At 37.9% G+C, this 13156-nt stretch overlaps 1 protein-coding gene across 7 annotated transcripts in view; it reads right to left on the minus strand.

The window, feature by feature from the left end:
• The window catches only part of ankib1a (ankyrin repeat and IBR domain containing 1a), a 393960-nt gene extending 381119 nt beyond the window's left edge, over positions 1–12841 (minus strand). For 6 of the 7 annotated variants that reach the window (XM_051936159.1, XM_051936161.1, XM_051936158.1 and 3 more), the window contains exon 1: positions 12534–12840. The gene's annotated coding sequence lies outside the window, so the exon portion shown is untranslated. Of the gene's footprint in view, positions 1–12533 lie in introns of all 7 variants that reach the window. The other variant, XM_051936157.1, reaches the window with a different exon arrangement.
• Positions 12842–13156: the final 315 nt, after the last annotated feature.

Consider the following 13156-nt stretch of genomic DNA (forward strand, 5'->3'; position numbering starts at 1 on the left):
AGGTCTACAATTTTGTTTCTGGTGTCTTTTGACAGCTATTTGGTCTTGGACATAGTGGAGTTTGGAGTGTGACTGTTTGAAGTTGTGGACAGGTGTCTTTTATATTGATAACGAGTTCAAACAGGTGCTATTAATACAGGTAACGAGTGGAGGACAGAGGAGCCTCTTACAGAAGAAGTTACAGGTCTGTGAGAGCCAGAAATCTTGCTTGTTTGTAGGTGACCAAATACTTATTTTCCACCATAATTTGCAAATAAATTCTTTAAAAATCAGACAATGTGATTTTCTGGATTTTTTTCTCATTTTGTCTCTCATAGTTGAGGTACACCTATGATGAAAATTACAGGCCTCTCTCATCTTTTTAAGTGGGAGAACTTGCACAATTGGTGGCTGACTAAATACTTTTTTGCCCCACTGTAAGCCTTTTTGTTGTGAGATATGTCAGATTTGCTGATTGATTGCAGTCGCTTATCTCGTCACTGCACCAGGTCAAATTACATGACTGAAAAATCTCAGCTCATGTCACATTTACCAGTTGAGCACGGAATTTCCAGAGCAGCCATCTTTGCCCATTTCTATGACAACCAATAATAACATGCTGCCTGTCGGAGCTGGCGATGTACATAGGGATAACAGATACAGAAAGTTCAAAATAATCTCTGCCCTTTATTTTTTTCTGTTCTGTTATGGGATGTAAAATATGAGACCTCAGACAGATGAGCTTTTCTTCTCTTTTTAAGGTCCACAGAGCCTGCACTACCTGATGGAGCTGGCACTGAACCAAAGCTGTATAAAGGTTTATTAGCTGTGGTGCATTCAGCCACAGCCTCTGCCATTTTGTTTTTCTTTTTCCCATTCTGTTTTACTACATAAAATACAAGACATCAGACAAACAAGCTTTTCTTCTATTTGTGAAATTCAAAACATGCATGTTTGTTGTTCCTCGAAGCTAAATTCTATGCATTGAACTTCTATGCTTTGTACGCTCATTTGTTCTCAACTCTTACACACAAAGAGCCTGCGCCTCTGACCAAAAGAAAATTAAACCTGTATGATTTTATCCATCTCAGTGGGTACTTATGTCACATAAGATGATCGGCTTCACAGGAAGCCGACTGGCTAAGATTTTGTAAATAAGGGCTACGACAGAAAAATATTGCAAAAGTCATCTAATGTGACATGGATTTTAGCCATTACCTGACATTCACAGTCTGACCACTTGTTTATCAAGGTGATGATTCTCATACTCCTTTGTTGATGCAAGGTCTGTAATCTGAAGCCTTGTTTTGTTCTCTCTTTTTAAACATTTTTTGCTATTGTCTAGAATTTTCAGATCAGTGTTAAGACTTGCCTACACCTCAGCAATGTCTTTGAAACCCGTCTGGATGCCATTGTTTTGGGCTGAGTAGCATAAGGACATTAATTCTATTTAATAAAAGGACATGTTCAGGTATTATAGCAGTTTCTAAAATTACTGGAGAAATATAAGATTACTGTTAATTAATTGCTTGATCAGCAAAAAAGCAGCTAATGATTAGCTCTATTGTTTCCATTGAAATAAACACATTAAATGGTTATGGCGCTGTTCCAAATACAGTGCAATGTTCAAAAGCAATTTTTGGGTGAATTGATTATTTCATTTTATGTTATGCCTAATTAAATAAAATGCAGTTTGAGGTCACATTGTCACATTTTGCCAAATGCAGGTAACAAACTGATATCCAAATTCCTCTCAATGACAGATTCCACTTACAGAGGTGTTTGTGGGAAATTTCCCACAGGGAAGCTCATTTTCGCATGCTGTGGAAATACATCATTATCATGTTCTCCAGCTACTCAACTTGCACATGAATCCACATTTAATTATTTCTACCGTCCGCTCGTGTCTCTCTATTCGAGCATTAGTCATGCCTAACTAATGCTAGGCACTCAAACAGAACGTTAATACGGTGAAAAAGCAAATGTTTTCAGAGTGTCCCAATTTATACAACTGAATAAGTGCGTTTTAATATGCATTTAAAAAGGTAAAATAATTTAATATACTATTTCTCCAGAACAATACTTCCAACTCTTGGTTTTAGGGACCACTCTTAGAGCAGGATTTTGCGTTAAACTTTATATTCAAACAATTTATCTTAGTCTATTAATTGAAAAATGGCAAACTTTATGGTTATAGATATCTATAAAATATGAGTGTGCATTTTATGCACCTCAGACATCCTGTTTTTCTCTTCTTTATTTCGCTTTCTTAGTGATGATCATAAGGGGCACTGAACTGACTTAAAATGAGTTTATCCTTTATAGATAACTTTGTTATTTCTACCCGTATTTGCCTATTGATTCCAGGAAATATTTAACATAGTATTTTAACCACAGATTATTAAAAAATTATGTTTTGACACTGCAATAAATTGTGCATTTTAAAGGGGAAACTGTGCAGAGAATTTCTGACTCCATAAATTAAGAACAGATATAAGATTAACAAAATGAATATATGGAGTTAAGTTATAGGTCTTCTGGTTAATAGAAGTACTTGCACACAAATCAGCAGACAGTGAGTCCCCCAAGGGCCAAGAGTAAGAAATACTGCCCTAGAAATATAGGCCACCTTAAGGTGGTCTAAGTTATTTGACATGAATATACCAAGTACTCAACGATCCTTTGCAGGTTTGCATAGAATATCTGAGGTATGTGTAAGAAAAAGCCAAATGACAAAGAGAACTGGTAGTTTGGGATTTGTTGCTTCATGTTCTGTCTTAAATACCACACGTTCCAGAAGTGTGATGAGGCTGTGATTAATGAGGTACGTAAGCTGTTGGCTATAAAGCATTTCTTCATGAAGGTAGTAATATTCGCGTATTAGCAAAGGTATCAGAAAATATGACTTTCCAAATGGCACTACATGAATGACTTACGAAGTAGGAATTATACATCAAAACAGAAGAAATGATTTTGTTACCTGAGCTGTCAAGTGGTGACATTTCACTGATGACCATTTATTCTGTTCAAGTCATATGACATGACCAAGAAGCACTGGAATGCAAACACCAAATAATTCTAGCAGTGTCCGGAAGAAACAAAATTCCAACCAGCATGTAAATGAAACATTAAACCTTACAATGGCAAAGTTCCATGTCCTTTCCCTGTCACCTAGCGCCTTTATACTTCCCTTATTTTAGAAATAAAGAAAAGAAGTATATAAATGTTAACCTTTATAATGTACACAGAACTCTACAGGCTTTCCCCAAATTGCACAAAACTGCTTTATGAAAGTGAAGAAAGTTATTTAATATCCTTTTCAGTCTTATGTACTCAATTTTTGCAGTTACGATGGCAAAGTTTGGGATGGTTTTCATATGCACAGTAGTGTTTATGTGAGAAGGACTAGTGTTGTATGACTGAAATGATACACCAATAAAGAATGAAATGAAAGCTTGTTGATTCTAATGTGCCACTTATAATCCTCTAACCTGAAATAGCTCTTCAGCCGTATAGCCTTTTTATTCAGGCTAAAATGGAGAGACAACAAAACATCAATGTGGTATGAGTACACTACATGAGATAATAAAAACAAAGGGTCAGCTAAAATGCTACATGCTACAGCTATATGCCTGCAAACCATCTGTAATGCAACCAGTGCAAATTCCTGTCCATGCTGGTAACAAAGAAGATGTAATCAGACCTAAGGAAAGTTTTTCCATTTTAGATGAACTGTGAATCATGAATCCACCCTCCTGTCACACTTCAAGCTCTTTTATAAGTCATCTGATTATTGTAAATGCTATAATATTGAATTCAGTTATCTTGTTGTTTTTTCATTCAGTTCTACAAATTGCTGTATAACAAGGGTCTGCAGAGTGGGTCCTGGAGGGCCGTAGTGGCTGCAGGTTTTTGTTTCGACCAAATTGCTTAATTAGAAACCAGTCCTTGCCAATAACAAATATTATTTAATTTTATGACTAATTAGCAATTTCATTCTGCCACATCAAGTCTTTCTTATATATAGATTTTTTTTTCCTTTCCAAGAATATCATCTAAATGGTTTGCAGCCTGGAGTGAATTAGTAATTCTCAGCCCTTTACTTTTTTCTCTTCAGTTTCCTTGCAAATACTGTACTAAACCAAACACTTTATGATAAATACACACAGATGTAAATAGAAACAACTTAGATGGATGACTGCTAGTTCCTTTGTAATTTGCATCTTATTGCTAATATGAAGCAATTAAAAACAGCGAATGCAACTGCTTCTAACTAAAATAAGCAATTATGGCTCAGGAATCTTAACTAGTAAGACACCTAAAATAAAGTATGAAAATGCTGCTTGAGCAATAAATGCTTCAACAGCAATACCTGACTTCTCATTAATGAACTGGGTCAGAACAAAAGCCTTCAGCCACTGCTGCCCTCCCTCCAGGAGTGACTTTGCAGGCACCTTGGTCTGATGCATAACGGCATGAGTAGAATTCACACTAAAACAAAAGTGGAAATGTGTGTACACAAAAAATATTCATATGTACAAAAACGTGCACAAGCCAACTTCCACGCACTTCAGCTCCATAAATCCCAATCAGCATGAAAAGTAACGCACATGCATGTGCCTACTGTCCCATCCCAACTCCTTCCATAATTGTGCATATTTTAATATGCAAATCAATATAAATATCACCTTCCATTCAGTGTTCGGTTAAGTGACAATGGCAAAAGCATGTGAAAAGAAAGAATTTCAGCAAATGCAAAGTGGAGGCAAGGAAAAAAACATACTATTTGTTGGCTTAAGCAGTGGTATAAACAACAAAAGGACGTTGATTGAGTGATAGAGTGTGGCAGAGAAACTTGAAAGTTTAAGATCAGATAGTTGCACAGTGCCCAAAATAAAATAAAAAAAAAAAAAAAGTGGCCAGATCTCAAAGTCACCGTGAAAAGGCAAGTTGTAGCCCACCATCTGAGTGTCATACAATATTATTATTATATTAGGGCACAGAGAAAAGAAAAGAAAAAAAAAAGGGGACACAGTGGAAAAATGGTCGAAATGTCCACTTTAATCTCAGTTTATTTTGTCATTAAAGTAGAATATCGTAAACTTAATATTAAAATCAATGCTTAATTTACTACAGTTTCTCAGATCCCATTGTAACTAAAGTAGCACATTAAAGGCTTCTTATTCTATATGTACTTCTATGTGCTCTATGTGTGTGAATCACTACATGCTTCTTAAACAGGCATTCTCTTATACCGACAGGACAAAGAATACATTACTTTTATGATATTACAGCTCTCTGAACAATTCAAATACTAAGATGTATACTTGATATCATTTTCATGATGAAATGAATTAAAGCATGTATTAAACATGGGGATGTGGTGGCGCAGTGGTAGTGATGAGCTGGCACCCCATCCAGAGATTAATCCTGCCTCCCGCAGGATGCTTGCTGGGACGTGTGTGACTCTCAATGAAATAATTTATGGCAGCAGTACTGTCTCTTTCAAACATACCAACCCCCAATTCTTATCCTACCTTTTCTTTCTCCACGTAACCAATCGCCACACAATAAGCTCTATAATAAATGTCAAGCCATCTGTAAGCTTAAAACACCAACTCTTCAAAACTTTTAAGGAACATTGATATGTCTTTTATAGTACATTTAATTATTCCATCCATTTATCCATCCAGGGTCGCGTCAGTCCCAGCAAGCATATAGCGTGAGGCAGGACCAATCCCTGAATGGGGCGCCAGCTCATTGCTACCACTGGGCTACCATAACCACATGTTTATTTATTAACAGTATACATTATTTAAGTTAAACATATATCTGTATAATGTAATACTTTGTACATACTTTGAAGCATTCCATCTTAAAAATTATATCAAGAGCTCCATGAAGATAGCTCTTGGAAATCTGAATTGATTTAGAATCCAGCAGTCATCATTTGTAAAACAGAGTCTCTTCTATTGAAGTAAATTCCTGTATTGTTATTGTATGGTACAATAAGATTCAATATGCAAATCCTCCATAAACTTATTTTCCTATAAAATGATAAAAAAACAATAATAACTAATAATATGATAAAAAAACAATGAAAAATATACAGTATGAAAGCATAAGTACAACATACATGTAGATATAGTGCAGATAGTGCAAATGGTTCATAAAGTGGCTCATGTTGTGCAATATTACAATTATAGTGCAAGTTTACAGTGAGGTAAATGTACTTATAAATACAAACAGTTCTACCAGGAGCACTTGATGGACTGATTCAGTGCATCTATAGCTCTTGGGATGAAACTGTTTCTGAACCTTGAGGTCCCTACAGGAAAGGCTCTGAAGCATTTGCTGAATGAGAAAAGTTCAAATAGACTGTATGCATGGCTGAGGCAGTGTGGGCTACAAATGTTCTTCAGGTCTAGATGCTGTATCCCGATAATCCTCTGCGCTCTCGACACAATCCGCAGTATAGTTTTCCGAACAGCTTCTGTACAGCTGTGATTCCACACTCAGATACAGTGGGTTAAAATACTCTGACTAGTGCACCGAGAGGAACAACGCTAAAGCAGCTATGGTATTTAGAATAGTTTGGCCTTTCCATGCACCATTATATTGATACAGGTTGATTACAATCAGATGCCTTCAATTTATAAATGATATGCGGTTAATTTCAGTATTTCATAAAGTCACATCAGGGATTTGAATCTAAAAAAGAAAGGTAAACCACATAGGAACAGTAACATTGCCTTGATGCTGTGTGACTCCAGTTTGCAAAATCAAGCAAAAAACGTGTGGACGCAATGTGTTGTGCTGCTGTGTGGTTTTATGCCAAGTTTAGTTTTTATACATCGCAATGTGAGCGTGGAAACGGGTGTACGCACCATTTATACATGAGGCCCTCTGGTCTATATAAATGGGCTTGGAAATAGCACTATAAAATAAAAATTGATTAAAAAAATCTTGACACATTGCTTATCTGTTATTTCTGCCTCCGCAGAAAAAAAGTATAAATAAAAAGGAACACACCTCAATCTAGGTACAGAAATATTTAAAACATGGTGCCTCAAGGATAAAACATTCTGGGTGCAAATCCCATAATTGATGATCGTACAAATAAAAATTGAAAAATTTGTGCTTATTTCATTTGATGTTTATATATTTTAGGCACCAAATTCAAAAATGAAAAACGTTTTTCTCCATCAGCTAACAATATTTCACAAAATATTTTTTTTAGCTGTCAATAGTGTTTTTTTTTTTGCTTTCACACTATAATTATTTAAACAACAATATTTTACTTTAATGATAACTTGAGTGGGACACCACAGTCAGGAATTTACAATGGCTTCAGAAAGAATGTGCATCTAGAAAAAAGCTACCGCTTGATGCCAAAAGCATCATGAGAACTAGCTTGGTGGATCCAGATAAAGTGCTGCTACCATCGCTTTGTTGTTTAATGAAGCAGCTTGTCAAAATCTTATCAAAAGATGAAGCCTGCTTTATGTATTTCAACCAAAAGCCTCCAGGTTTTTCCAAGGCTAAATTGTAAGGGGGTATTTTTGCTAGACCTATTATTAGGAAACTTATTTCTGATGCAGAATTTGATGGTGCGATGAACGACCTGAAACAAGAGGCTGCAGTATCATTCAAAGAAGTCATTTCTATGTTTTTAGGTAACAATATAGATCCAAACTATAAAGAGATTGCGAAGAATGTCTTAGTTAAGCTCAAGGAACTTGTTTGCAACATTAGTTTCAAAGTTCACTTTTTTGGACTTGACATTTGGAATTTTTACCTGAAGAACTTGGAGCAGTGAGCGAAAAGCAGTGGGAGCAATTCCATCAGGATATCGAGGATGTGGAAAAGAGACACCAGGGATATTGGGATGTACGTATGATGGCAGACTGCTGCTGGAGGATTCATAAAACTGCACCAGAAACAAGGTTTTGGATCAGAAAAACTAAGAAGTAACAAAAAACTACATAAGTTATATGTGAGTCAATGAATATGTATTATTGTTTTCTTTAGATATATGTTTAAAAATATTAGATTGACTAAATAATTCCATTTTAATTTGATTTAGAACAATATCGTATACATGAACAAACTGTGCAATTTGTTAAATTTTAATTAAAATTCTTTTCAATTTGGTACTTAAATGTGACATAATGGAAACATTCTAATTATATCTTTAATTGTGTCCATGAATGCAAATAAAAATTACTATTCAAATTTAAAAAATATTTTAGGAGTTTTATTTTCCAGACTTGTGTTACCTGTGTGGAATTTTGCATATTCTCCTCATGTAAGTGTGGGTTTTCTTCTCACATATTCACAAATGTAGGAGTGCTGATTTGTGATCTATTTGTGCCCAGATTGTGGCAAGGGCTTACCTGGACAGTAGCAGGTCAGGCCTCCAAACAACTGATTTTTGGAGATAATTTGACTGGCCTGCCCCATGACCATGTTCACTGAATTATTTCCTGAAAATTCACCATGCAGCCAGCTTAAGACTTTTTTTTTTCCTTGCACCCCATGATACTTTGCAACGCTAGCATTACATGCATCACCCATTGCTGTGTGGTTCTGGGATAGATCCCCAATGGCAGACATTATCACTCCAAAACAATAAACAAATACAGCATTACGGCAAGACGGTAAATACTTTCCACTTTTTCATTTCACCATAAAATGAAAAAAAATCGATGTTTTTAGATTCCATGAAGTTGTTAACCCTAATTAGGACACTAATTGAAAACCAATCCTGAGAAAAGCTACAATCATAACACTGATTTCTGGCTTCAAAGGCAGTCAGTAGTGACAGGAGCTCAAGAGAAGCAGAGATAAAAGGACTCGGAGTATTGTGCCGTGCTATTGTGACTTTGTTTTGTTTGGAGCTGCTGTCTGATATACATTTTCTTCTTTCATTTATTGCTAGTTTGAGGCCATTTGTTGAATTTTGTTTGTGATTATTGTTCCATCTGTGTTTTTTTGTTGTTTGAAGCAAGGTGGTGCAATGTTTAGCAGATTGTCCAGTTTAAATAATGCAAAAAAAAAAAAAAAACATAAGTCAGAATGTTCCATTCATGAAAACTACAAGCTGGACCTGCTCAATTCAAATGTTAATGACTCTAAATATAAACCTGTGGAATTACCTGAACAGGCCTGACTTCAACTTACTGCCATCTATAACTCTACTATTAACAGCAGCAGCTCTCCATTATCCAAGTTCTTACGGGTGTTTGGGGGGTTGTTGGTTGGTTTTATTATAATGTTTATATTCTATATATATTCTCAAGCACAAGTGACTGACAAATTCTAAAGAAAAGTTGTGGTGGCCATTTAATAACAAAAACACCAAAAAATTCAGCTTTTAGCAGCAAAATAAACAGTTGTTCACTATTATCTATTTATTTTGAGCTTCTGTAAAATTTTATTTTCCCCTTGGGGACAAGTAAAGAATAATCTATCTATCTGCATTAAAGGCATTTTGTCCGGTCCAATGCTTTTACAGTTTCTTAGAAGGAGAAAAAAACCTTGCAGGATATCTTGCCAAATTGTTTTCAGGCTTTACTTGACATTGCCTGTCACAGATGCAAGTGGTGAGTGATCTTTCTTCAAGCTCAGGCTAGTGAATAATAAGCTCAGATCCATAACAGGACAAGAAAGACTGAATCATCTGACTCTGGGGTCAATCAAGAGTGATCTTGGTCAGAAACTGAATGTCAGTGATCTGATCAAGAACTTTGCCACAAAGATATCTAGAAACGTACAATTTTAAAATACAAGCATTTGTCTGTGTAATTATACAGAATGGTCTATGCGGTGTTTGATATTTACATTTACATTTACAACATTTAGCAGACGCTCTTATCCAGAGCGACTTACAACAGTGCTTAGTAGTCTACGACTGTTCTTCAGTCTTTAAGGCTAGGATTAAATCTACTGTCATCAAACAAGTTACCGCTGACCAAGTTGTACACAAAACCATGCTAGAAGAAAATACTAAGTTGTTAGTACAAATTTTTTTTTTTGAGAAAAGGGTAGAAAAAAAAGTATGGGGACTTTAGTCCAAGTGCTGTTTAAAGAAGTGTGTCTTCAGACGACGTTTGAAGACAGTGAGGGTCTCCGCATATTCCTTTGTTTGCATGCATTTACAATAGGGTTCTACAGTTAACTTTTCAAACCTTGGTTTGTGATGGTTATTTGTCATCTGTATAGAAATGGCTAGTTAAAGATATAAGCTTTGTTTTCGGCTCTCATAATTTCACAGAGTATTGCCCTATGTTTTCTGTTTTAAAGATTTTTGCCTTTCATTTTAAAGCTAAGACTCAGTAGTAGTTATTTAATTTAATTTACTCAGTGTGCCCTCGAGACCTTAAAGTTGATATGTATTTGTAGTATTTTGTGTAGGTAGGGCCCCAAAATGGCGTCAAGAGCAGGGGGCCCCACCCTCCTTAATCCAGCCCTGGAGCTAGTGCAGATTAATTGATAAATTAGATTGATATATACAGTAGATCTAGATGTAATGTAATATGTACTTTTGAAATGCAGGCCCTAACAGAGTTGCCAAGTGTGTGGGTTTTCCGCTAAATTGGGCTAGTTTTATCAATTTGGCAGGATTTTTTTTTTTTTTTTTTTAACTATTTTGGAAATGCAATGACCCAGTCATCACAGTCTTCACATCTGCATCTGTACATCTGTGTGTTTAGAAGTACAAGGAAGACTCCAAAGGAACCTCCCAACCCCATCTGTTTGAATTTATATTGGGTGTTAAGTTCAAATGGGAAAATATGTCATTCACTGGGCTGGCACCTAGCACCATTAGGCAGATTTTGAGCTTTCACTGGGCTGGGAATTTTTGCAGGACCAAAAGACCCTGGCCCTGATCCTGCAGTAACTGGCACACCACAAGAGCTCTACTGAAATAAAAATAAGTCCACCAATAAACACACACACATCAAGGCAATGTCAGCCTGTGAGCAGCTCTTTGAAAGAGCCATCATTTGAGGATTAGCAAATTTTACACAGTGGGCATAGGGTTCGCCAACCAAAACCTGGCTCTGGATATTCATCCATTCTCGAAATCCGATTCTTTAACTGCCAAATCTCAAGGGGACCATGGATATTTTGTACGTAAATACTCCCGAAATAACCGTCGTAGTTCGGATTATCGTAAAAAGCGTAGTCCACTTGCTTATGTTCACAGTCATCTTGGGATAGAAGGCACGGCACCAGGTGGACATTCGGGGATCGCTGTGCAATCCGCGTCGCTGAGACTTCAAGTCCCACAATAACAAGACTCATCAGAATTATGGCCCGCTGTCACGAAGTCCAAGTAAAATGATGATAGGGCGCCGGGCAAATTTCGCCACACTCGTCGCCCTCTCTCGTAAACTGGCCATATGCTGAGTACGCCGGCCGTCTGCTTCCCGACGGCGTCGCGCTTCCACGCCGCATCAGCTGTCATGTTCGCCAGGCCGTTTCAAACGACTCTGCCGCGACGGCAGACGGCGACTCTCGCCATCCAAACATAAGGAGAGGGCGACGAGAGTTGCGCTGAGTGCTCGAAATCGAACTGCTACGTGCACTTGTATTTGAATAATCGTTATAACACAAAGAAGCGTGTTCTCCTCGCTGGCTAAAGCGCGTGCTGTCAGCTGTGGTCCTCCAGTTGCCGATCGCTGCTCTTTGTCTTGCACTTCTCTTCTGTCCCTGTTAAGTGGGCTTTTCGAACACGTGTACGTGTGTCTTATGTAAATACAGACATAAACATACATGCAGGGGATGTGTTCCGAGGTGCTAATTATTAAACACCAGCATTCCCAAGCGTCGAGTTTGGTTAATGTATAAACAAACAAAACAAACCAAGGCAGCTTCAGGAAAAGTCTTTAAATAAAAAAGGCACAGAGGCCTCCCAGAAGTGACATATGTCACATCGTATTAATTTTAAATTAGGAAATATTATCCCGTTTGATCACCTCAGATACGTACAGCGGTGTCGTTGTCTTGTTGTTTGTTCGCCTAAAGTTTATATTGCAGTCAAAAGCACACGGCGGGGGGTGTCTTGGAGCGATTGACACTATATATGCGGGGAGGAGGGGGTGATCTGTACAGCTTAGCAACACATTTATCCTCGCATGACATGCTTTTTCGCGGCCACCTTCGGGGCCCGGGGGTCTATTTATCGGATCTGTGGATACATTTTTCGTCGTTAAAATAAAGCGAGGCCCCGATGAATTTTGCTGCCCAAAAGGGATAATTGTAAAGGCCAGCTAAATGTATGCGCCCTCGCTTTATCTCATCTCTTACCACAAGCAAAGCGAAAATAACCACATTTTGTAGCGATCACTAAAAAGAGAACAGTGAAGACAGAAGCGAGCACACAACGGCGGCTTCTTTGTAACAACTTTTCGACTCCATGTTGTGTCATGAGATTACAATGTAATCAGCAGCGGCAATAACAACACGGTGCGTGCATCTGGTTTGCGCTTTGTACAGATCACTGCCAGGAACAACGTACAGTATATGAAGCGAGCCGAAATACTTACACAAGCGGATCGTGGCGCCGATCTGAACCCCAGCTTGTATGAGCGCTGCCCGGCTGCAGATTTTATTCCATCCTGCGTCTCACTTTGCGGCTCCGCGCCCTCTCTCCGTGGGTCTACGAAATCTCGATTCCCTTCGCGTCTCTAGCTCGTCGGCTTGCTGCTGCTGCTAAGGAGCTCCTCAGCTGAACGGCAGTAAGGAAAACCGACCCGGAAACGCAAACTCGTCGAGCGCACCATAGACAGACGCGAGTGTGACAGAAGGGAGCGCTCGCCGCCCGACTCGGGGGCGCCGTCTGCAATGTGTGAGGAGAGGAGAAGAGCGGATCGGAGGGTTCTTAGCCTCGTATGAGTTAACGCTTTCGTGACATGCCTCACTAGAAACGAAACCTTGACAAAACACACAACCTCGATTTAACTAACTCCCGGCTCATGCATTTCCAGTATGACCAGTACTGCTTGATGAGATGTCCACTGGTACTTCTGCAGTTTGTTAAAAATGTCATTTTGGAGCCCACCTTTCTTTGGATAGTTGTGTCTACTCCGCAAATACAGTAGCTGATATAAATAAAAAATGTGCACATTTTATGTAGGTACTTTAACAAGACTTCAATGCAAATCACCTG

This window comes from Erpetoichthys calabaricus, chromosome 13 (assembly GCF_900747795.2).
Source record: "Erpetoichthys calabaricus chromosome 13, fErpCal1.3, whole genome shotgun sequence".
NCBI classification, from domain to species: domain Eukaryota; kingdom Metazoa; phylum Chordata; class Cladistia; order Polypteriformes; family Polypteridae; genus Erpetoichthys; species Erpetoichthys calabaricus.